The sequence below is a fragment of the Pteronotus mesoamericanus genome, unplaced genomic scaffold (assembly GCF_021234165.1).
Source record: "Pteronotus mesoamericanus isolate MK-2021 breed Mesoamerican mustached bat unplaced genomic scaffold, CSHL_Meso_final contig_1242, whole genome shotgun sequence".
Taxonomy (NCBI): Eukaryota; Metazoa; Chordata; class Mammalia; order Chiroptera; family Mormoopidae; genus Pteronotus; species Pteronotus mesoamericanus.
The window spans coordinates 2,759,996-2,783,923 of NW_026555053.1; the positions used below are offsets into that span (position 1 = coordinate 2,759,996).

Below are 23,928 nucleotides of genomic sequence, written 5' to 3' on the forward strand. Positions count from 1 at the left end.
GGGAACACAAGAGCTGGCGTTCATCCCTGCCCTCTCACCAATTTCCTGTGTGAAGATGTTGGGCAGGTCCTGGTTTAACACGCAAAATGACACCACCTTGAAGGAGCTCAGCCCTTCAACAGGCGAGGCTGCAGCGGCTGGGCTACGCACTGCGGGCAGACTGGATTTCTGCGTAAGGCTAACTCCTCCGGGGGACAAGCAGACTCCCTCCCGCATCCCTCCCACGGTCCTGCCGAACACGCGTCGGACGGCCTGCCCACAGGTCTGAGTGACGCCAAGTCACCCATGGTCTGGGCTGGTCAGTGGCCAAAGTTCCATTTCATGAGGCAGCTCATATTCTAATCATGAGCAAAAAAACAGCTCAAAGAGATTCTCAACAACAGGTAAGACGACAGGTGCCCCATGGACCCAGGCGATACCACCTGACTCCCCCCCCAGCTGGCCCCAGACACTACTTTCCCTCCTGAGAGCTCCTCTGCAGCCCCAGGGCCTGGGCTGGACTCCCTGCCTCTCTGAGTGTCCCCTCCCCCGCCTCTCCTCCTCCGTGGCAGCACCTCCCATCTGCCTGTGAGCGTCTCCAAAGGCGGGGTCATATTCTTTACCCCTCTTTCCAGGACCTAACCCACCTGGCTGTCGCGGCCCCCAGCCCTCCCAGGTCCACTCCAAGTGCCTCCCCACAGCCCCCGCCGACGCCCCTCCCCAGGGGCCCTCTGCCTTCACCCAGAGGCCTCTTCCCCTCTCCCCACACAAGCCCTTCCGCCCCAAACAAAAAACCCCCAACCGAAAGCCCCGTGATCCCGCAAGCACTATAACCAGACTCACAGGACGTCGGAGCTGGAGGGGCCCTCAGGAGGTATCTGGTCCGGGGGCTACCACGTGCCCTCTGCAGGCGGCGGCTGGACTGACTGCAAAAGAAGAACATGCGCTTTGAGGCCCTGGGAGTGCTGGCTCAGCGGGTCTGGGGTGCACCCCTGCAGGCGTGTGGGCTTCCCGGTCGATCCCGGTGCACTGACCTAGCCCGGCCCCTGCATCTCACACGTGCAGGACTGAGCCTCGGAGACGGAGGGCCACACCCGTCAAACGTTCGCCAAGCGCCAAGGCCCACGCCTGGCACTGAGGGCCCAGAGGGGAGGCCCTGCTCTCGAGTCCCCCACCACCTTCTGGAAACCCCGCGGCCACGCCTCGAAGGTGCCGCCGAGGGCCCACCCAGGGCTCGGGCGTCCTGGGGGAGGAAGGGCGGAGGGCTGTCCTGCCCGCCCGTCACAGGCCGCCTCAGCCGCCCCTGTGCTTGTCCCCCCACTCTCCCCACGGCACCATGTTCTGCCTTTGTTGTAGTCGCCTCAGGAAAACGTTCTGCCTTCTGCTATTACGTCAGCTCCTCCACAGGCACTAAGTTATTAATTAGTATCCCGGAGAGTCGAGATGTGGGTTTGTCTTGAGATCGGCACCCTGACCCTACGATGTCCAAAACCTAACCCTCGATTTCTTCCTGGGATTCCTTCTTGTCTCGGGTCAGGAAATGGCAACTCCATCCCTCCAGGGGCTGAGGCCGAAACCCGGGCGTCTGTGAGCCCTCTCTCCTCCGTGCCTGGCATCTGGCAAATCCTGGGACACCACTGCCCACTATACCCACGCAGGCCACTTCCAATGGCCTCTGCCATCCCTCCCTCGCCCGGTCCCCACGACGGCCTGCCAGCCGCCCTCCCTGCTCCCCCCTTTGCCTCTGCTGCTCACTCCCCCCAGGGCCAGCGGTGTGCCGCCTGCGACACCTGTCAGGCCCCGCGCGTCACAGAGACTGAAGCCCAGCCTATACCCAGGCCCACTCGCAGGGTGGCGGGGGAGGGGCGTGCGGTTCTAACTGCCCCCCTGCCCCTCTGCACAGGTCTCCTTGCTGCCCCGCAGGCGCGCTGGGCACCGACGCTGAGCCTTCGCACGTCCCGTGCCCACTGCTTGGGACATTCTCCCCGAGATCTCGGGGGCTCATTCCTTGCCGCCTGCAGGTCTTACTCAAAAACCACTTTGTCCAAGGGGGCTCCTGTGACCGCGGGACCTAGGCCGCCAATCCCCACACCCTCCGCCAATCTCTGCCCCTTTATTCCGCAGAAGGGCGTATTTTTCTTCACAGCACATCTGCCCGCCGGACCTGTTTCTTTACTGTCTGTTTCTAAGCTCCGGTGTGGTCGCCGGAAGGGAACCCTCCGTGAGAAAGGGGGCGTGGTGTGTGGCAGGCTCCCCTGTCCAGAACGGACACTGGTCATGGACACTCACCGATTCCTAAGCAGGTTCATTACCCGTCAAGCAGTTGGCAAATCTGCATTGTCATCTGTGTTTAGCTTTTAATGTCTATGAATCCTGGGCTCCTGCGGGGTGATTGAGTTAAATGTTCTCTTGGAGGAAAGTGCCTGCTGGCCAGTGTCTCCACAACAAGGCCATCTGTCTTGAGGGTGGATCAGGGCGCCGCCAGGGGAGAGAGAGGGCGCCAGGGCCACAGCTCCATGAATGTACTAAAAACCGCTGAACTGGGCACTTTAAATGAGTGCATTGTAAGCCCTGTGAACTATGTCTCAACAGAGCTGTTATATATTTTTAAAAGGATAAAAAGGAAGAAAAGGGGATAGAACTGCAGGGAGCTGGGATTACAGGGGACTGGAGAACTGAGCGAGAGGCTGAGGTGCTGGGGGTGGAAACTAGGAATAGGCAACAAAGTTTAAACAGAGCTGCGGACCAGATACAAATGGACACTCTGTAACCGGTGCCCCCTTTACTTCCATTACTGCAAACCGATCTCAGCGCTAACTGGGCACTGGGCGCCGAACCTTGTTAGACATGAATAAGACCCAAAGGCTGAGACAGAAAGGGGCACAGGACACTTCTTGCTCACACACTGTCCTTGAGGGGCCCCTCCCCCTGAACTTCATAAAAGTACCATCCCTTGGTGGTAGGGAGATCCAAATTTAAGAAAAAGCCAGCAGCCTCGGACCTGCTGGGCACCGAGCCTCCACGCCCCGACCAAGGGCCCCAGAAACAAGAACGTAGCTATTCCACTGGTCACTCCTTCCCCATCGCTGGCACCTATGTCTTCGGTGGTTCCCAGGGCGCTACCAGTCTCATCCACCACAGGCAAACTATGCTCCCAAAGTGTCCAAACCTGACCAGGTTTTGGGAGGACACAGGGAGCAGGCTGTTGGTCTTAGGGTGTCTCTGTGGTTTACTTAGATGACTTCAGGAGGTTCAGGGCAGGCAAAGGCTCTCTCCCAGGTGTTCTGTCTCTCACTCCCTTCTCGTATGTCCACGCACGTCCACGCACACTTCCCCTTTCCATCCCTCTGTCCCCATCCCTGCCCCCATGCCTGCCCACCCCTCCCTCCTTGCGCTCTCTCATGCTCTTCCTCATCATCTTTTCTCCCCTCTTCTCGCCTTCCCCTCTCAGCTGAGATCTAGGCGGGCTCTTCCATGAGGGCTGCTCAGACGTGGGGCAGTCGGCTCCGCAGGAAAGCCGCGCCCCGGCCAGGCAGCCTCTCACCAGCCACCCAGAGTGGTGACGGGCGTCCAGCTCCGTGTCCACTATGTCTGTCCCTCGTGACCCGAGGGAATGATCGGGAACAAAGTGTCCAAAGGAACATCCCTATATGCCCTTCTACCGCCAGACAAAATGAAATATCAAAGCCCTCATGTTTTTAAGACATATGATGAAATGTTTACAGATAAAATAATGTGATGTCTGGGATTTGCCTCAAAATAACACCGGGCAAGAGGAAGAGAGCAGGAGGGAGTGCGGCAATGAGGCGGATTGGTAACTGCCGCCTTGGGTGAGGAGCACCCAGAGGTTTATCATATTATTTTCTCTACGTTTGTACATTGAAGCACAACATGCACCAAGGTTACACCCATTAGGATGACTATTATTATCCAAAAAAGGAAAAATAAAAACCCAGAAGCTAACAAGTGCCAGTGAGGACGCGAAGAACTTGGGAATCCCTGCTCACTGCTGGTGGGGATGTTGACGGTGTAGACGCTACGGAAAACAGTGTGGTGGTTCCTCAGAAATGTGACGCACAGAATTACCACGCGACCCAGAGAGTCCCCTTCGGGGCACAGACCCAAAAGACCTGAGAGCGGGGCCTCTGGGGTGCCTGTGTAGCGTGTTCACGGCGGTATTATGCACCATAGCCAAGAGGTGGAATCCAACCGGACTGTCCGTCACCAAACGAGTGGGCCAACAAAACACACTGTGCTACAGACGTTATTCCGCCTTAGAGAGGAATACAGATCTGACAGGTGCTAAACGTGGGTAAACCTTGAGGCTGTATGCTTAGGGAAACAGGCCAGTCACAAAAGGACAAATCCGATACGAGTCCACACAGAGGCGGCGCCTAGAGTGGTCCCATTCGTAGGGAAAGGAAGCAGGAGGGGAGCTGCCGGGACGGGGGAGGGAGGCGGCGGGGCCGGTCATGTCTCAGGGCACAGGGCTCACACCAGGGAAGACGAAAGGGTTCTGAGGGTGGACGGCGATGCGAATGTACCGAGTCCCCCTGAACAGCACCAAAAAGGGTTAACATGGCCCATTTTGTTACGTACATTTTACCATAATTTAAAATAATAACTACCGAGGAAAAGCGACGACAAAAAAAACCCGCGTGCACCCGGACGCTCAGCTCTCGGAGGCCAGCGGGGCTCCGCCGCGACACCGTACCTCACGGCGGCCTCAGGACGAGGGCGCGGGGCGCGGTGCTGGCGGCGCAGAGCAGTGGAGAGAGGAACGGCTCCTACCCAGGCACATGGTCTAGTGTCCAAACACCACCTGAGGAGAGAAAGGAAAAGAAATGTTTTTTTAATAGGCTCGAAGATAAATGTTAAAGTAGATTGATAATAATGATAGTGTAAGTCAAACCCTGAGAAAAATCTCCAACAGGATAGTCAAAGGCAGCCCCTGCCCCAGCCCCAGACTTTCCCTCCTTCCCCACTGCAGTGTGGTGCTCCAGAGCACAGGCTCAACCTCGGTTCAAATCCCGGTTGTACAATTTTCTAGCCATGTGACCTAGGGCAGGTTTTGTCACGTCTGTGTCTGTGCCCCAATATGTAAATAGGTGTTATGGAGATGAAATGAGTTACCACTTGCAAAGCTCTTACTGCAATGCCTTACCCGTAGCAGATCTGTGTGTGTTATAGTTACTGTGTCACCACCCTCAGTGGCTAGTGATTTCTCTCGCGGTTTCTGAGCGGGCCCCAGCGGACGGCTGAATTCCTAAACGGCAGGCTGATAGGAAGCATGCGCACGGGACAGGGCCCAGGCAAACGAGGGCTGACGACCCTGCACACAGCTCGCCCTCCCCAGCTCAGAGATCTGCTGAGGCAGAGGGCACACGGGTCAAGCAGCCGGCCAGGACCAAGGGCAGGGACGGGGGGCAGGCGAGCAGGGGAAACCCAGAGGTGGGGAGAGGCCGGACGGGATGGCGCTGAGCCGGGGCGGGGGCGGAGGCGCAGAGAGAAGACAAGGGGAAAGCTGGCAGAACCCATCTTTAAAACGAGATGGTCCCCGCCTATAGCCAAACCTCAGAACCCCCTTGGGCGCTCCGGACATGGCTGAAGCCTGGCCGCAAGCCCTGAGATTTCGATTTTTCCGGACAGCATGGGGGGCCTGGTTAACGGTCCACCGGGCACATGTACCCACCAACGACAGAAGAAAAAGCCTCGTGTCTAATTCTGCTCCCTCTCGCCCTGCACCCCTCCTCCCTTAAAACCTCATTTCTGTCGTAACTTTGAGAGACCAGCATTGAGTGTGAAATCTAAATAGAGACAGAGACGACATTAAAAGAAAACTCTAGAGTGGAAGGGATGAAAACTCGTGATCCCAAGTCGATAGAAGGAAAGTAGAAAAAAAAAAACAAAACTTCATTTCTCCCAAAGTTTTTCCTTTTCTTATTTTGACCTTCACGTTTCAAGATATAAACTAACCAGCAGACCCCGTGCTGTCCAAAGGAGGACAAAGGTCAGAGACCAGGCAGCAGGGGCATTTCAGAGCCATTGTCCCAGGGGCGTGAGCTCCGAGCCTCCCGGGGAGCAGGCCTGGCGGTTTGCTCCGGGTTAACCTCGGCTCCTGGGGCCACTGGTTCCAGCTGGTTGTCGGAACTGTCTCCTGCCTGGGCAACAGTCTGGCGGCAGAGGGGAGCTGGCGCACCTGCGCGCCGGGCTCCGCTGCCCCGGGCCGGCTGCTCTGCCGGGCCCCCGCCCCACGCGCGCGCACAAGCTGATGTCTAGGAGCTTTACAGCGAACAAAACACTGCTCCCCTTCGCAGGAAACCCGCCAGCCTGACGCGGAGCCGGGACCAGCGCTGAGGCCCCTGCACGCCGCCCGGAACCGAGCGGCCCTTCCACTCAAGACTCCGGACCCGCAGGTCAGAGTTTGCGTGTCAGGTTTCCCCGACACCCTTGTCTTCCCAGGCTGCTCCTGCGGGTGGCACACGGTCTCCTGCGGCCGGGCACGGAGACAGTCGCTAGGGCCTTTGCCGTAACTGTGACACAGCTCAGGGCGTCGGAAGATCAACATGAGAAGACAGGGTTCCAGAACATCGTTCTAGATTAGCGGTTCTTCCAATACCAGAAAGACCGAGAGCTGTCAGAGCCAAAGCGACCCTAGGAAGCTTTTAAGTGTAAGTCAATGACTCTGTGGAGAGAAAATGGAGGCCCAGGGGGGTGAGGTCATCAGATGAGATAAAGCGCGTGACCGGGCAGAGTACGCGGGACGGCACGGCTGCGGCTGCCCCTGGCCGGGGACGGGCCTGCCTCAGCCTTCCCCCAGGGTCTCCTGCTCCCGGCCACCCGCTCAATCTCTCCCTCAAACGCCGGGCGTAAGGCCCATTTAACCCTCGGACCATGATTCGAGCCCTGGACGCCCCTCTGGGAGCAACCCTGACGCCCAACCCCGCCTTAGGCCAATTAAGTCAGAATCTTTGGGGGTGGGGGTCAGGCATTTTTTAAAAAATCACCCAGGTGTCTGATGCTGTCGGGTTGAAAACAACTGGCCTCAAAAATCGCCCGAAAAGCTGAACGACGCAGACTCGGGAATGAAGCGGCCCCAGGAACCTGAAGCCGTGGCAGCCAGCCGGCGGTCAGAGAACGAGGGCACGGCAGGAGTCCTCGAGGTCACGCGTGTGCTCCAGAGGACCCTGGAGTCCCGGGGGGGCCCATGTAGGTGGCCTAGGAAAGGCTCTCAGACGATTCCGACTCAGATGCCCACGCTCAGCCGAGCGCTGCGCCCCGCTGCTCCCGCCCCAGCAGCCGCGGCAACCCTCCCAAGCGCGGCAGGTCCACGGTGCTCCGCGCAGCCGCACGCGTGTGCTCCCAGTTCACTCACGCTCAGGGCCCCGCCGCCAGGAATTACAAGCCCGGTGGGATCTCCCAGCCTCCTCGCCCAACCTTCCCCTTCCTCGCTCCCGGCCGCCCACACTGCCTTCCTTGCTGTTCAATAAACTCTCAAGCATCCTCTGGCATCAAGGACTTTCACTCGGGCTTTTCTCTCCACGGTGATGGCTCCTCCCTCAGATCTCTGCTCAAATGTCTTTACATCAGTGAGCCTCTCTGCTTTGTTTTTCTCCAAAACACTTTTCACCATCTGTCAGACTTTATGTTCTACTCATTGTTGATAAGCCCATACACACTAGAATAGGAGCTCCATGAAGGTAAGATTTTTCTTTATATTGTTCCCTGTTATATTCCCAGTTCCTTGAATAGCGCCCAGCACATAGAGGGCACTCAGATATTTATTCTAGAAATGAATGTTAGCCCTGGCTGGGTGGCTCATTTGGTTGGAGCGCTGTCCACACCAAAAGGTTCCAGGTTTGATCCCCGGTCAGGGCGTGTATAGCAGGCAACAGACTGTTTCTCTCCTCTCTCTCTCCTCCTTCTCTCTCTCTCTAAAGATTAATGAATATGTCCTCTGGTGAGGATTTAAAAAAAAAAATAGAAAGGTACACATCAGAAACACCGATCTCGAAACATACCTTGTACCAAAAGATCATAAGAAGCCGATTATGCCAAAATCACTTCTCCGCTAATCTTGTCTTGGCAAATGCCTTTTTGAAAACAGGCTAGAAGCCTAGTGAAACAGAAACCACTTAGAAATAAGTATTTCCAGTCAGTTAAACCAATCCAAGTCGGTTTGTGAGTCAAAGACAATTTGTTCTGAGAAACAGATAAAACTTGGGTGTCAGAAAATGAGGTTGAAAGGCGATCGAACCCATGGATTTCAGACACCACCCAGGACGTGCGTGGGTTCAGAAGGAAGCTTGGAGGATGCTCACAGCTACTTTCGGACACCCCAGGAACGACCGGCAGGCTGCTAGCCTGGGCTGCAGCCCGAGGCGGGCCCAGTGCGGGGGCCCCGCCCTCCCTCCCTCGGCCTTGCCCCCCATCCACAGCCATGGCCAGGGCTTTAAGCTCCCCCAGACTGAGGGCCCTGAAGACCTTCACCCGGGCAGCCGCCAGCCACTGGGGCGCCTCCCGCCTCACCCACATCTCGCTGATGCCATCGGTCCCGCTCCACAGCTCCGTCCCTGTGCTTGTTACCTCTTTCCTCGCCACCTCCAGTCTCCCCGCTGCCATCCTAAGATCACCCTCCTCCAAACGCCACTGTGGTCTCGTCGCTCACTCTGCTCACAAGCCTAAAGGAGCTGCCCGCAGCTGTCACACGAGCCCCAGCCCCACGGACAGGCTTCGGAGAACCTCCGCCACCCAGGCCTAGGCCCTCCCCTCTGGCTGGCTGTCTCTCTTTAGGTATAAAATGAGGAGGGATTTGTTCTCTTCTCCAATGCTCCAAAAATTTCTACTCTGAACATATAGAAACAGCCTCCCCAACCCTTCAAGACTCCCCTCGAAGCCCCCCACCCCGCCTCCAAGCCCCACTTGCCAGTGCTGCACCCTCTGCCCCCCAAGCAGGGCACCAGGATGGCCCCAGAGCCGGCAACAAGGGGGCCCAGCAGCGCCTGCCGGCAACAACTGACGCGCCGGGAGTTTCTCTTGCCGCCCTCACTTCCCGTCTGCCCGGCAGGACTGTGTCCCTTCGGACAGTCTTGCCCCCAAGTGCCTGCCTGGGTCCCAGTCTTTCTCTCTGTTGACTTAATTAATTCCTGGTAATTAAAGCGACTGTTTGGTGATGAACTGCTAAGAGTCTGACCTCTCCCAAGGGGTGCAAATATTTTAAAAGGGGACTCTTAAGTGAAATCGCAAAAGCCTTAGGCGCGGGGAGATGGAGCTGCAATGGCAGCGTAATCGGCCCAGGGGTTCCTGTTTTGGGGACAGGTGACTACCATCTCCTGAGGGCACAGGTGCTCAGAGGGGTGGCGTCAGAGGGAGACAAGGGGAGATGAGATGGCATCACTGTCACCAGCACCCTCCGCCCAAATGGCCACTCGAGCCACTCTGGGCACCACAGAATGTTCCCCCGAGGGGACCCCGGGCCACCTCAAGGGCGTCTTGTGTGAAAGTAACTGCCACCCCCAGAAAGAAAAGCCCCCAGAATATACTTCTGGTCTGGAGGCAAAATGTGCTCTGGTCGCTTTCTGTGGGGGACCCCTGGAGAGCAAAGTTCATCTCACATGATTCTTCCATGTTCCACCCTCACCTGCAGGGGCCAAGGGCCCAGGGTGACAGTGGAACATAAAAGTTTCACAAGCAACCGTGGATTATTGACCACCGATGACCCAGCTGCAAAAAGGCTCCACGGAATCTTAAATGCAAGTAAACGTTCTCATTAAAAATAACGGTGGTATTAACCACCCATCAAATACCCGTGAGTACAGTCTGAAGACGTATTGCCTTGACGTGTCAGACAGTGCGACAGCTTCGACAGCCGCGGCCAGCGCGGGGCAGGCCTGGGGACTCTGTCTAACCTGGCAAAGGCAGAGTAGTCCCTCCCCACACGGACCAGAGCCCTGGCGGGGCCAAACCCCAGGAGGCTCCGAGCAGCTGCTTGCTGCCCACACCGGGCTCCCTTCTCCCCTGGAAATGCCAAAGCGCCGCCTCAGTCAGGTGAGTTCGCAGGCCCTGGACCCACGCGGACAGGCTCGCGGTGCAATGACCGCCTACCTTCAAGCCCCCTGCGCCCCACTTTGGGCCCACCCTGCTCTGGCCTGCTGAAGGAACAGCTGCAACCTCAGGAGCTGAATGGGCAGAAAGAAGTAGGATGCTGTCAACAGCGGCAAACCAGGGCGGTGAACGGGCAGCCGGGGCCCTTCCGCCGGTCCGCGGTCAGCTCCGGCTTGCCAAGGGCAACGTGGGTAAAATGTTCCCACGCCCTCCGACTGGCTGGACACAAGGAAGGAATGGCCGCCCGCCTCACCTCTAGGGAAGATTGAGCCCCCGAATGGGAGCAATCCCAGGAATGCCCGTGAGGCTTACACACAAGAACCGCATCTCTTCAGAGTCCAGTGGCCCCCAGGTTGTGACCAAGGCCTCTAGCATCTTCCATGTCGAAGTGCAGACTGGGCCCCGTGGCCCAAGGGAGAAAGCCCATGACCGCGCCCAAAAGGAGTGCTTTCTTTAAAAGTACGCCTACGGAAAACACCCAACAGATGAAGCTAGAAGCCGTCATTCAGATGATGAATTTAACTGTTCAACTGCTGAATAAAAAAAAGAAGAAGAGGAGGAAGAAAATGAAGCCAAGTCCGACTCCACTCGTCAGTAACTGCCAGGTGGGCGCAGCCCTGCTTTCTGAACGCAGGGCCCCCCGCGCTCCAAGGTCCTAGCCTAGCCCTCCTGTCTGCAAGAGCTGTGTCTGCTGCACGTCTAACCAAGGCGTCTTCGCGGACACGTGACCGAGGGGGGTGGCCAGCTGCAACAGCGCGTCTTCTAGAGGGACGCGGCTCTGGCCTTTAGGACTTTCAATGTTTGACTCTAAAATGAAAACAGATTTATCGGTTATTGGTTTGTTTTCATAAAGATGATCTATGAGCCTATAGAAAATTCATATGACTGGGAAAAAAGTCACTAAAAAACTAAAAACCACCCCAATGCCACTACTACTCAGAGGTAAGAAATCTTACAGTGAACTCTGTTCTTCAGAGAAGTGGTAAGCTATTCTGGATTAAACCTGGGGTGTAGGTCTGTGGCCTTATTTTTGCAAAAGACCCTCCATGCCACCTCTGAACTACTCAGGAAATTTGCAGGGGGCTCCGATAATTGTGACCTGGCCTCACATGGGAGGCCAGGAGTTCGTCTGCCACGTACGAGGACTTCATCATCCTCTTCAACCCCTGGAGTGCGTTCATGAGAGGCAGGGGGCCACCATTATCTCTTGACACAACTCCTTCAGAACCTGAAACGGAGAAGGGAAGGGATTTACCGCAAGTCACACAGGGCACGAGGACAGCCCATAGTGCCAACAGGTTTCAGAAACGGCTGTGTGGTGATACCAAACTTGAAAGGTGTTCATTAACTTTTCTCTGAGTCATACAAGGATCGGCTACGTCATTTCAACACACACATGCACACTTCCCACTGTCAAATAAAAGTGAGTGGTTCTGATCCCCTGAAAACACTTCTCAAAAGTAATTAGCTAATGGGTATCATGCCCTGCACTCTTGGAACATGAAAGGGAGAACGCTGGCCCAGACGCCCACAAACGGAAACCCAAAGATTTGGGGTGCACGCAACTGTTCCCCTCACAGAACTCTCTCCTATGCAGGGTGTGCCTATTCTGTCAGAAAAAGTTAAAAACAAACCTACATATAAAGATAGAGCGCAAGATAGAGGTCTAATACAAACACTAAATATGCAAATGTCGACAGGAGCCCCAGGTTCAGCTACTTTTATTTCCTTTGCATACCTACCTGCAACTCCTAAACATCGACATGAATATTCTTGGGTAGTTAATGTTAGAGTCTTCAAAGGAAAGCAGTTAACCCACAATCTAGGTTGGTCTATTTGGATTTCATCTTTCACTGTCGAAACCCACAGCTTCAAAACTCTAGAGGGCCCACCTCCCTTCCCGGTGTTGTGGAAGCAGAGAGAAGGTAAGGGCTCGAACCTCAGGAAGACCGCGCCGCCACGGGAACACTCAGCACCGCCAGGGTGACTAGGAACTACGGCTTTCTTTTCTGTCTCTAATGTGTATGGAAGATGGAGATTCCCAATCAGCCTCTCCTTCAAGGACAGTCAAAAGGCCTCCACGCCCTCCCTCAGTTCACAGACCTCCTTCCAGAGCAACTTCCAGTGCGCCTGTCCACGACCCACGCCCCCAGCCGCAAAATCACGCATGCCGCTTAGAAACCGCAAACCTCGCTGGTGGAGAGGAGGGCAAACACACACCACCATATACAGATGATGTACTATCGACGTGTACACCTGAAACCTACAGTCCATAATGGTATTAACCAATGTCATCCCAATAAAGTAAATTAAAAACAAATACATACATAAAAGAATAAGAATTTGGAAACCTCCTCCAGGAACCCAATTCAAGGGAACCCCTTTTTTCAAATAGTTTATTTCTGAAAAAAGTTATGCCTCCTCTTCCTTAAGTTTCACAAACCCAGGATCCCACCCAACCAATACAGAATCATTCATTCCATCAACTAACAATCACTGCCGACAACAGGATATAGAGCTTAAGGGGGGGAAAATTATGTTAACAGATAGGGTTCACTTTTCATGGAGCCTGAGAAAAACAAACAGGAATTGAGGAGCAGGAGTTTGTTAGCATGTCCCAGGCCTGGCCTGAAGTGGGGTGGGGGCGGGGAGGCAATGGCCGGGGGACAGAAACATCTGTCATCCTGCAGTTTCATTTCTCATGGCCAGTTAACACCCTGAGTTTATGCATCAGTCTCTTCCAAGTCTGATTCCTAAGTCCCTCTCCCACGACCTGATCAGTTCTGAAGGCCCCACAGAAAAACTAAATTTTGGGTCTACAAAACTGAGAACTAGCCCCCGGAGCATAGTGATCCCACCAATATAAAGCCGCCCTCCTGAATGACATCTGTCTCTACTCTTTAACTGCAACACATCACTTTAAGTATTGGGCGCATCTAAGGCTCCCCTGGTACCTCACCACGGTTTACAGAATAACCAGACTTCTTGACCTGCTTTTCACAGCTCCAACTCCGCTTCCCAGCCTCATCACCAGACAAAGCAAGCCTTTCACGACTCCATGTTTTCACACATGATTCTCTGTACCTAGAATATCCTTTGCCCAATCTTGCCCATAAAATACCTATGCTTCTTCCAAAGCCCAGTTCAAAATCACCTCCTCCCTGAAGCCTTCACTACTTCCCCAGACCTTTAGTGTTTACTTCTCCTCACAGGTCTCTAACTAAAGGTGCATTAGAGCCCTCTTAAGTGCATTGTAGCGTAAGTACTAACACCGTATCAAGAATGAAATGGGAGATCAATGTTGAATGATTGATCACATGGAACATGGCATTAAGTTATTCAGAGGAAAAAGTAGGGAACATGAGTCTCACGAAATTCAAAAATGTCATTATCTACATATTTGATCTTATCCAAAATGACTGCAATATGCTGAGAGGCAGCCTGGCTGTTTAAAATTTTTAAATAATAACAGTAACTAATATTTGAGGTAAGTGTTACAATGTTCACATGATCTGCAGGACAAACCTATGAGACAGGTCCTTTGGGCCTTGAGCAGAAAGCCGGGGAAAACTTGAAGTTTTCCCAAAGAGGAAACTGAGGCACAAGAGAGGTTAAATAACTCCAGATCGTTCAGGTGGCAAGCTGAGGGAGCCAGATGCAAACGCAAGGAGCCTAGCTCCAGAGAGCTCCAGAGCCGCCGGGTTCTGGAAGTCAGGCAGACGTGGGCTTGAACACAGATTGTGTTACGAAGGTGGCCTTCCATAGGTTGTCTGTCCCCTCTGGGCTTCTTTTCTGTCCGCTCTGGGTTTGTACCTGTCAACGGGTAGGTCAACCCCTTTCTCTTAGGGCACAGAGAGGGATACATTAAATATAAGGTAGGCCAAAGTCACTAAAACTGGTCATCCCGCCTCGCATGCGCTCCGTAAATACTAATTCTCTTTCCCTTCCCTTCCCAAAAGCTGGGCAACAGACTCACTCGCGGAGGAAAAGGAGCTCCCCCAGACTGCTCGAGACGTTCCCCAGCGAGCCAGCAGTTAGGCCACTCCACGCGGTGGAAAGCCCGGCCTCACCTGCTTATCTCCAAGTACCTTCCCCAGGCAGATGCCAGAGACCTTTTAAAATGTAAATGTCACGCACTTAAAACCGTGCAAAGGTTCCTAATAACGCTGCGGAGACAATGCAAACTCAGGCCTGTCCCTGAGGCCCCCTGGGATCTGACGCACCTCTCCACAGACTTATCTCCCCTCTCCCTTTCCCCCTCCAGCCACACAGGCCTCTTTCACTTCCTCCCACTTGCCAGGCTCAGAGCTGCTCTACACATGGTTAACTCTTCACCCTCCTCTGGGTCTCAGCCCAAACATCACTTCCTCCCCTGAGCCCCGAACCCAAACCGAGGCCCGTTCCTCTCTCCTGCCACTCTCTTTCTTTCCACGCACAATTTGAAATGATTAGTTTACCCCTTCCTTCCAAGTTTTATGCAAAAGATACCTTCTTAGGAGGCCTTCCCACGGCACTCGAATGTAAATTCAACCCCCACCAGATATCTCATATCCTCCTTCCCTATTTTTCTCCTTAGCACTAAGCACTTTTTTTTAACAGACTCTGTCTTTTATTACTTATTTTATTGCATTGTCTTTCCCCCTACGAAAATGAAAGTGCCACAAGGATAGTTATGTTTGCTTGCTTTCTTCACAGCATCTACCACAATGCCTGGAACATGCTTCTTAATCAATACTTGTTCGATGTAATTTTAAGAGTATTTGTTTACTACCGGGCCTTGCCCCTGGGCTATGAGCCGGTTTTCCACGGTATTCCCAACACCGAGGCCAGTGCCTGGAGCATAGTAAGTGCTCAGTAAAAATTTACTGAATGAATCAAAGCCACGACCAACTGGAAAAAAAATGGAAAATGGTGGAGATGTGTTCACGCACCATACTTCCTCTTCTCCTTCACTGTCTAAGGGACCTGTGAGTTGGAGGAAACAGACCCCTGAGGTCCCGCCGAGCAACCCCGGGGCAGGCATCTGTCTGTGCACATCCTGTACGCTCAGCCACACCACACGCACCACCAGATGCTCAGCACGGCCCCGCGTGAGCGCGGAGCGAGGGCGAGGGGGCGACCCCAGGCCAAGCGCCGTCTTGCCCCAAGTCCCGCTCTCCTGCTGCCCCTCCTGTTGTAGGTAAGTCCTGGGGGCCACACAGGCTTCCCTGGATGGGCCTGTGGGTTTATGCCAATCCAGGACTTTTAATGCCACCTCTGGCCTACTCAAAAAAAAAAAAAAAAAAAAAAGGTAAAAAATTCCTGGGCAGCTCCCACCCGCCCGGCGCTCTCCGAGGCAGGCATACCGAAGGTCGTACGGACCCCTCCCCCTCGCGCGCGCTGATCCACGGCCAGGAGGCCATCTGCCCAGCAGACGCTCCTCTGTCCTCCCTCGGGTCACATTGAGCCTTACCCCCAGGTTGGCAGGAAGAGCCTCTGCAGAGAGACAATTTCCAACAGGCCCGGTCATGCCGTGAGGACCCCTGGCTCTGGGGCAGGAGTACCTGTCCGCTCGCGAGGAGTCCTCCCCCGGGTCAGAACTTGGGCGGAGGTGGGGGAGGGACCGCGGGGCGCCCGAAAGGGTCGCTCCGCGAAGTGTCTGCCTCCTGACGGCGCCAGCTCCTCGGGCGGCGGGGACGGCCGGCTGACAGGGCGTCCCAGCGGGGAAAGTGCCCCGTTATCGGTGCCCGGGCGGGGGCCGCGGGCTGTCGCCGAGACGGCCTGTGTCCCGCGCGGGGCGGACTGCAGCGTGCGCGGCGGGGCGGCGGCGGGTCGCGGGGGCGGGGTGGGAGGCGGTCGGGCCCGCCAGGCGGCGGTCGGGGAAGCGGCTCCGCCTGGGGTGGCGGGTAGGGTCCGCTTGGCTGCAGGGCCGGGCCGCGGCGCGGGCGCGCGCTCGCCCCGGCCCCGCTCAGCCCCGGCCCGCGCTTGGGCGGCCTCGGCGGCGGCCCCGGCCCCGACCCCGCCCGGCCCGGCCCGCGGGGGGCGCTTACCTAGCGGCGGCGGCGGCGGCAGGCCCCGGGCTCGGCCGCGCGCGTCCCCGGCGCCGGCTGCGGGAGCCACAACATGGCGACGGCGGTGGCGGGCGGGGCTGCGGCTCCGGGGGCGGAGCGGGGGCGGGAGCCGGCCTGGCGGCGGGACCCGGCTGGGGCCGCGGGCGGGGCGGCGGGCGGAAGGCGACTCGGACCTGGGCACCGGCCCAGGGCGGTGCGGCGGAGGGGCTGCCCTGGCCCGGCCCGGCCTCCGCCTCCCGCCTCCCGCCCGAGTCGGGCTGCTCGGCTCGGGCCCCACGGCGGCGAGCGGGGCTGGACCCCGGGACTCAGGACCCGGGACCCCGGTCTAGGGCCCCGCCCCGCCAGACCTGCGAGCACCCCGCACGGCCCGGCGCCCCGCGACCTGGGCCGCCCGTCCTCTGACGCGCCTGCCGGGCAGGCCTCAGGGGCCTGGGGTGGGGCCGAGGTCGCCCGCTAGGGGGCCGGGAGCTGCCTGCGCGGCGGTCTCGCCCCAGCGCGCGCCCCTGGAGCGCGGACGTGGTGGGCCAGAGGCCGGCGGCGGTGACAGGAAGCAGGGACCCTGCCGGACTGCCGCCGCGGTCACCGCGGGACGGGCCGCGAACGGACTGGCACAGGGGGCCTCCCGGGCGCGCACCTGGAGGTGTGAGTTCTGGGAAACGATGACTGCGCGAGGCGACCGACGACCCAAGGCCAGCGGGGTGACGGGCAGGGCGTTCCGAGAAGCCGGCGCACCGGGGAACGCGCGGCACCGAGGCGGCAGCCGGGTCAGGGTGCGGGAGCGCGGGGCGAGGCCCTGGAGCAGGGCAATGCGCACCCACCGCTAAGCGGGGAAGAGAAGCCCGTTTGCAGGAGGCTGCTGCTGAGTTTCCGTCCCTGAGCTGGGCTGAGCGCTTGGGTAAGGAGTACGCGCAGCTGAAGCCTTGAAGGCAGTAACTGTGGCGATTCTTGACAGAAGTTTGGGAGCAGGGGAGAAAAAAAAAAGCAGGCTTGTACCTCTAGGGGTAGTGACAGGAAAAGAGACAAGTGTTTTGCTTCACTTTGAAGAGGAGCTCTCCAGCTAAGGAGCTGAGGGGAGAATAAGAGATAAGAGAAGGGGTCAGTAATGGTGCCAGATATAGGGGTGGGAAAAGGCACACCTCCTCCTAGGAGATTTAAAGGATGCACAAAGATACACAGGTCTTGAGGTGGGAGGCCTGCTTACTGAGCCCTGCTTGTTTCCACGGATTGGCTGCTGGGTGACACCCCCTCCCCCCATCCATAGACTTGCTAGGGTTACTGTCCCTTTAAACAAGTGCAATTAGTTCAAACCCCAATTCCACTAAAATATCTCCAAAGATTCCTGGGGGAACTTACGCTCCTCCTACTGATCACTGACCTCAGCTTTCTATTTCCAAAAACACACTCGATGGTGCTCTTTTAGGAAATCTGTCACTGTGCTCTTGCTACTACCCTATATATCCTCCCCCAAATACGGCACCGTATGTGAAAACAAGCAAAATGCCCAATGCTATGATTATTAAATAAATTACAGTTTATTCGTACCCATGGATATTGGATGTTGAAAGTCATACTGAAGAAACAGATTAAGGCACTATAATACCCGTTGGTAATATGCAAATATACATCCCCATATCCTAAAAGAGTGGGATTTTTTTCTTCTTCTGTGACTTCTGTATTTTCTTATTTTTATAGTACATTAATGCTTTCTTAAAGCCAGGGAAAATGGTGTTTTAAAATGTATTGTAAAAGTATCTTTAAGAAAGATATTTCTTTTTTGATTATTATTTATTGACTTGAGAGAGAAACATCGACTTACTGTTCCACTTATTTATGCATTCACTGGTTGTCTCCCGCCTGTGCCTTGACCAGGATCAAACCGGCAACCACGGTGCATTGGAACGACGCTTTAACCAACTGAGCAGTCTGGCCAGGGCAAGGAAGTATTTCTTTAAAAGATACGTTTGGCGTTTAAAGGAAAGATATTAGGAACTCGGCAAGGAGATTGGACATGGATCTTTGAAGGATGGCTGGGACTGCGGCAAGCAGAGACAGGCCAGTTGAGGAGGCTGCCCGAGGCGGAAGGAATGGAGCAATCAAGGGCACAGAAAGAGAAACGGATGGAGTGTTCTGGGAACACCAAGAAGTCAATTTGGATGGAGCACAGGGAAAAGAGTAAGTGAGCGAGTCAGTCTGGAAAGGTAAGTTAGGGCTGTGGTCCCGGAGTGCCAGCCTGAGCCCTTTGTGCCTTGCCAGCTGGGGAGAACCTCTGCTGCGTGAGCTGTGTAGCCAAATTTTACAGTAAATTTTCCTCTCACTACTTACTGCGTAAGGGTCTCAATCTCTGCCCTTCTATCTTCAGGGTATCTGGACATTTGATTAACTCAGAGCAATAAGGTAGGAACAATAGCTTTTGCATTCCAGCTGTTTACAGAGTAGGAATTGGCCCTTCTGGTTTTTAATTACAAGTCTCAGTCACAAGGCAGCAGTTTCAGAGCAAATTAACAAAGAGCAAAAAGGAAAGGAAGAAGAAATGTGCACCTTGAAACAGTGCTTTGCAAACTTTTTTTTTTACAGTTTTCTATGAGCTTGGCTTTTTTAAGATTCCATATACAACTGTGATCCTGCGTATTTGTCTTTCTCTGTCTGACTTATTTCACTTGCCATAGTGCCCTCAGGACCTTCCATGTTGTTGAAAATGGCTGGATTTCCTTCTTCATAGCAAAATAATATTCTCAGCAAGCTTTTTTGACTGTGGCCCTCCATAAGAAATAAATTAATTTTCTCAACCCAGAATGGACACACATGCATGGACAAATACATGCATCTCTGAGAAAAAAGTTTCTTGAAATATTATCCTTCTTTTCAATGCATGCTGATAGGTGTTTGTTTTTGTTTTTTGTTTTTTTTTTTCCTACTTCAAGTTCATCTTTATTTTAAGAAGGATTTTTTTAGGGTGTTTTTACTGCTTTATTGAGATATGTAGTTGAAATACAATAAACCGCATGTACTTATAATGTACATTTTTGTTTTGACATGTACATACCCATTGCATGTTGATAGTTTCAGCTTTATTATTTTTATTCCTTTTTAACTACTGGCCAGGACTTACTACATTGATTTTATGGCCCACTGCAAGGTAACAAAATGCCTGTAAGCACACTAAGGAGAGATTAGGCAGTATACTCCCTGCTACGTTTGCAGTTTCTCATTTAAGTAGCCATGTAGGCTGTGATCTTAAGTTGGCCATGTTTATCTGTTCCCAAAATCAGGACAAGAAAGACTCTCAGGACGTGGAGGGGGAGGGAACAGATGGATTGGCAGGGGTCATGTTTGGGTTCCTCTTCCCTTCTCAGGAAACCCTTCCTGATATCAGGAATTCTCAGGAGCCATAATGTTTTCTTCTTTGTCTAGCTTCTAGCGTGAGATACAGATTGGACTTTGAACAAAACTAGACTACCACCTGCAAACCAGAGACAACTTTTTGTTTGAATGGAGTCGCCAACTAAAATAAAAGTGAGAATCATGTGCCTTGATTGTGACAGTACCTGCCATCATTGGAGTGTTATGGGAACAGTGAGTACCATTCCTTTCATATAAGTTTGGAGCCAATGAAAAGGCAAAAATATCAACTTTATTACGCATGAGGCTAATCTGAAGAACGTCGCTTGGATGATGACCAATAGGCTTTTTAATATTCCCTGAGTTAAAAATTAGCTCCCCAAAAACTTCAGCCTCCCCTGTGCCGAGGTCTAGCAGCTTTAACCAGGTCTCAGCAGAGACGATTGCACTGTTCTGAGGGCAGGCACATCTAAGTTCACCAATTAGGCAAGTCCCCTCCTTCTGGAAGGTCCAGGACAAATTCTCCCCCACCTGTCCACCTATGAAAACAAAAGGGTTAGGAAATAAGGATTTGCCCCTGCCCGAGCAAACTGGATCTGGCCCAAAAGTAGGTTAGTTAATTGTAAAAGTATATTAAAGCAATGAATTATTTAAAAATTGTATATACACATCTTAACATTTTATTTTCAATTAAACCTATTAGGAAAACCCACTTGCCAATTTTTCTATGTCCTGCCAAACCTTTTCTTTGAGCAAGAGTGCTGGTTAGAATTCTTGAGCTTTTTTTCTTATTTAAATTATACCCATGATGTATTGTCTATGCTTCCCAAGTTGTTTCTTTAAAGTTAACTGAGAACTTAAAGCTTCTTGCAAGGAAGTCTAAGTAAGAGACTCCGTAAAGAAAAAATCTTTCTAATCCTCTCACCCACATCTGGTTTGATAGTCCTTTTCGACTTGTCTTTAGCTAATAATTCCAAAGCATTCAACTGACATTTCACAGAAACAACTGTTTCTTTTCACACTTACATTTCAACAGTTTTTGTAAGTTTTAATTCAATTAATTATATTCTGGCAAACAGTTGTCATAAGCAAGTGCGGGACCAAACGCAACAGACTCTGATTAGGCATCTAACCTAACTTGTGGGCGGAAACGTGCGGGTGTTCCAGAGACGAGCCACCCAGCCAGGGCATTCAGCAGGCCATGGGCGGTAGTCGGTAGTCGGTGTGCTTGTGGGCAGGGCATGGAGAGTGCGGATTCCAGAGAGTCCGTTAAAGGAGAACCGTTAATGCTCGTAAACCAGTGTGACCCACTCTGTGTGCGGCCCTGTGCTAGGGCCTGAAGATGCGTAGCTGGTTGAAGAGGAAGAAACTGATACGAGAACAGGGCGAAGAGGCTGAGTGGAGAAGGAGGAAGATTAAGGAGCAAATCCCTTTACCTTCTCTCCACCCCATCCCCCTCAAAGTCACTGCCTCTCCATTCCCATTTAGCTAAAAATGGTTTTCAGTGGTTTAGGATTAGGATGGTTATCAAAGAAGTTGAAGTGGTAATACCACCTCCTACCTAAGCAAAATACATGTACCTCACATATTTCCCAATGCTAATGAGATGATACAGTTGGTACATTCAGAGAAAGCTGTAGCAAGTGAACTGATACAATCCTTTTAAAAGGCAGTGTGAGCGTACTTCTGAGAAGCCTTGATAGAGATGTGACTCCCTTTTGACTCATCAGCATCACTCCTAGAAACTTTCCCCTTGAGAAACAATCCTCCCCAAAAGAGAATGGCCACATGCACAATATTTGCAACAGCCTTATTTGTGATAAGGAAAGCTTGAAATACATGAATGATTAAGTAAGTGAGGTGCAACATTGTATAATCTAACATTGAGAACTCAGCTGGTAACTTAGAAAACATTTAATTACCTATTAAATGAAAAAAGATACAATTTGCTCAACTTTACTAAGAACCACTGAATCCTACACTTTAAAAAAAAGTAAGTTTTGAGGCTCCTATTTCAATTTTTTTTTAAAGATACGATCTGCCTTTTTGCTTTCGTATCAGCCCAGATCAGCATCAGAGTCCATAGATACCTGGGTCAAAGTGCGTGCAGGACAGAATACAAAGTTGCTGGCAGGGGTGAGGGACACTCGGAAGGGGGATGAAGCACCAACCAGCCCCAGGGTAACAGCTGATGAAAAGCCGTATCAGCCATAGGCCTGAAGGAGCAGAGACAAACCAGCGCTCAGTGAGAGAAATAGTGGAATGGGAGGGAGGGCCAACAGCAACTTAGCAGAATACAGCCCTGCGTCTCTCTCTTGCCCTCAGATCGCCTGTGGCTGAACCCAAGCAGAAGATGAAGGGCGAGCAAGCTCAGGTGATGCTGCCCTTCAAGGTCAACCCTGGAGAAGGGTGGAGAGTGGATCTGGAGGAACACAGGCAGAAATGTGTAGCAGGTATGTGATCCTATAACAAAGTGAGAACAGCCCAGGCACGGGACCAAAGGCCTTGAGGGAACCTGGAAAACCAGGGTTTTCAGAGATGCACAGTGGAGATAGCTAGAGAGCAGCAGGGTAGGCGAAAGGTCAGGAAAGAGTGTTCGCTCAGGCTGAGATGGGGATGAGGGCCGGATGAGGGAACCTATGATTTTGATAAAACACTGAGATAGAGCCTGAGCTCTGGAAGAGATTATGGGAGATATGGATGAGCTCCATTAGGCCAGCACATTATAAATTCTTCTCCTATTTTGACATTCCCCTCTATTTCTCCTTCCTAGCTAAACTTCAGACCTTGAACAAATAATTGTGTTGTACCTGTCACGCACCCTGGGGTCTGAGGGAACACAATGAACATCTCATTTCTCCTGGCGTTCACATGGTGGTGGGGGAAACAGACCACAGGTAAGTGATTATGTCCAGGGTGATAAACGCTATAAAGAAAAGCCTGGAGAATAGGGAAATCAAATTATGCCCGCTCCACTTAAAAATCTCTGGATTTAGACCACACATGCCCACACACACCAGAGCTCCTGCATAAATCAGGCCTTCAGTATTTTTGTCCTGGACGAAGATCATAAAGTCTTGATTGATTGTCCTGACTCCAGCGCCCTCCGATAAGTCCTTCACTCCACTGCGAGAATCTGCCTGCAATGAACCATGACAGCAAACTGTCCTGCTTAAAACTCTCCAATGCTCTCTCTCTGACTCATGTGGCTCAGGCGGTTGAGTGTTGTCCCACAAACCAAAAGGTCACCAGCCTGATTCCTGGTCAGGGCACATGCTTTGGTTGCAGGCCAGGTGCCAGGTTGGGGGCAAGAGGCAACCAGTCCATGTTTCTCTTGCGTATCGATGTTTCTCTCCCTCCCTTCCCCTCTCTCTAAAAATAAATAAATAAAATCTTTTTTAAAAAAGAAAAGAAAGAAAGAGGAAGCCTCCTTGACTCCCAGCGCCATCCTATCTCTGAGCAGTAGTAACTTCCACGAACAGTTTGCCATCCCATTTCTGGGGGGGATTTTTGTTTTCCCATCTCTCTCCCAGATGGAACTGATAGTTTCTCAAGGGTAAGAGCTGTGCTGTATTTATCTTTGTCTTCTCAGGTCCAGGCGTAGTGCCTGGCCCAGAGCAGGAATGTAATATATACATTACTGAGTGAACTACTGAGAGGTGAACTGCAACAGCGGTTTTGAAATTATAAGACCAACGTGACTGGAATGGAGGAGAGAAATGGGTGATGGTACTGGTAAAATATGCTGGGGCTTGATTACTAAAAGTGTTGGCTAAAAGCGTTGGAGGAAAGGGGTAGATTTTTATCTTGGGTGCAGGCAGCCAGGAAGGCAGACAGGAATTTTAGGTAGAGGGAAGTCATTTGCCTCTGCATTTTTATGAGGTACAGAATTACAACAAAACATTCACAACCTAGGCATCTAATGGCAATGTACAGGATGTAGGGGGAGGAGGTTGGTGAAAATGAAACTGAAGACAGAAAAATGAATGAATCAAGAACTTGCTGTTTTTTGGATACAGACTCCTCTGAAAATGACACCTTTTTTCAGAAAGATAGGCATAAACCAAAACCTATGCACTTTTTAAGAACCTGTTAATTGGTGAGTTATCCTAAGAGTGAGAGAATCAGAACCTGAACCTTGGTGGCAATATATGTTCATTCATTCAGGCCTGTTTATTGATCTTGAACTGATGGAAGGCGCTGTGCTGAGTGCTGAGAACAAACCTATTCGGTCTGAAGCAAGGAGGGGGCAGGAGGTCCTGGTGGTCAAGAGCCCAGGCTCTGAGCCTGGCTAACTTTCTAGAAAGCCACTTGCACCCTGTAAGTATTTTACAGAGACAGTGCTATTGCCACACTCATCTTTAGGAGAATCCGACATTCCCAGAAAACACTGAGAATTCATGGCATTGCTCTGCAGAGCCTGCTTGGAAAGCAAGAGGAGGAAGCATAGAACATG

At 52.9% G+C, this 23,928-nt stretch overlaps 1 protein-coding gene and 1 long non-coding RNA gene across 7 annotated transcripts in view; one reads left to right on the forward strand and one right to left on the reverse strand.

The window, feature by feature from the left end:
* ZNF592 (zinc finger protein 592) overlaps positions 1 to 16,190 on the reverse strand; it is a 39,132-nt gene extending 22,942 nt beyond the window's left edge. Inside the window, exons 1-5 of one of the 6 annotated variants that reach the window (XM_054589208.1) lie at positions 16,113 to 16,190; positions 11,224 to 11,311; positions 10,396 to 10,616; positions 4,694 to 4,801; positions 823 to 905 (exon numbers count right to left, since the gene is read on the reverse strand). The gene's annotated coding sequence lies outside the window, so the exon portion shown is untranslated. Of the gene's footprint in view, positions 1 to 822; positions 906 to 4,693; positions 4,802 to 10,336; positions 11,566 to 16,112 lie in introns of those variants that run through there. The other 5 variants (XM_054589186.1, XM_054589195.1, XM_054589202.1 and 2 more) reach the window with 5 other exon arrangements.
* A 466-nt stretch (positions 16,191 to 16,656) lies between these two features.
* On the forward strand, positions 16,657 to 21,919 carry LOC129082838 (uncharacterized). Its single transcript, XR_008530439.1, has 4 exons — positions 16,657 to 17,028; positions 18,003 to 18,305; positions 19,545 to 19,706; positions 21,798 to 21,919. It is a non-coding gene; the product is annotated as an uncharacterized LOC129082838 (long non-coding RNA).
* Positions 21,920 to 23,928: the final 2,009 nt, after the last annotated feature.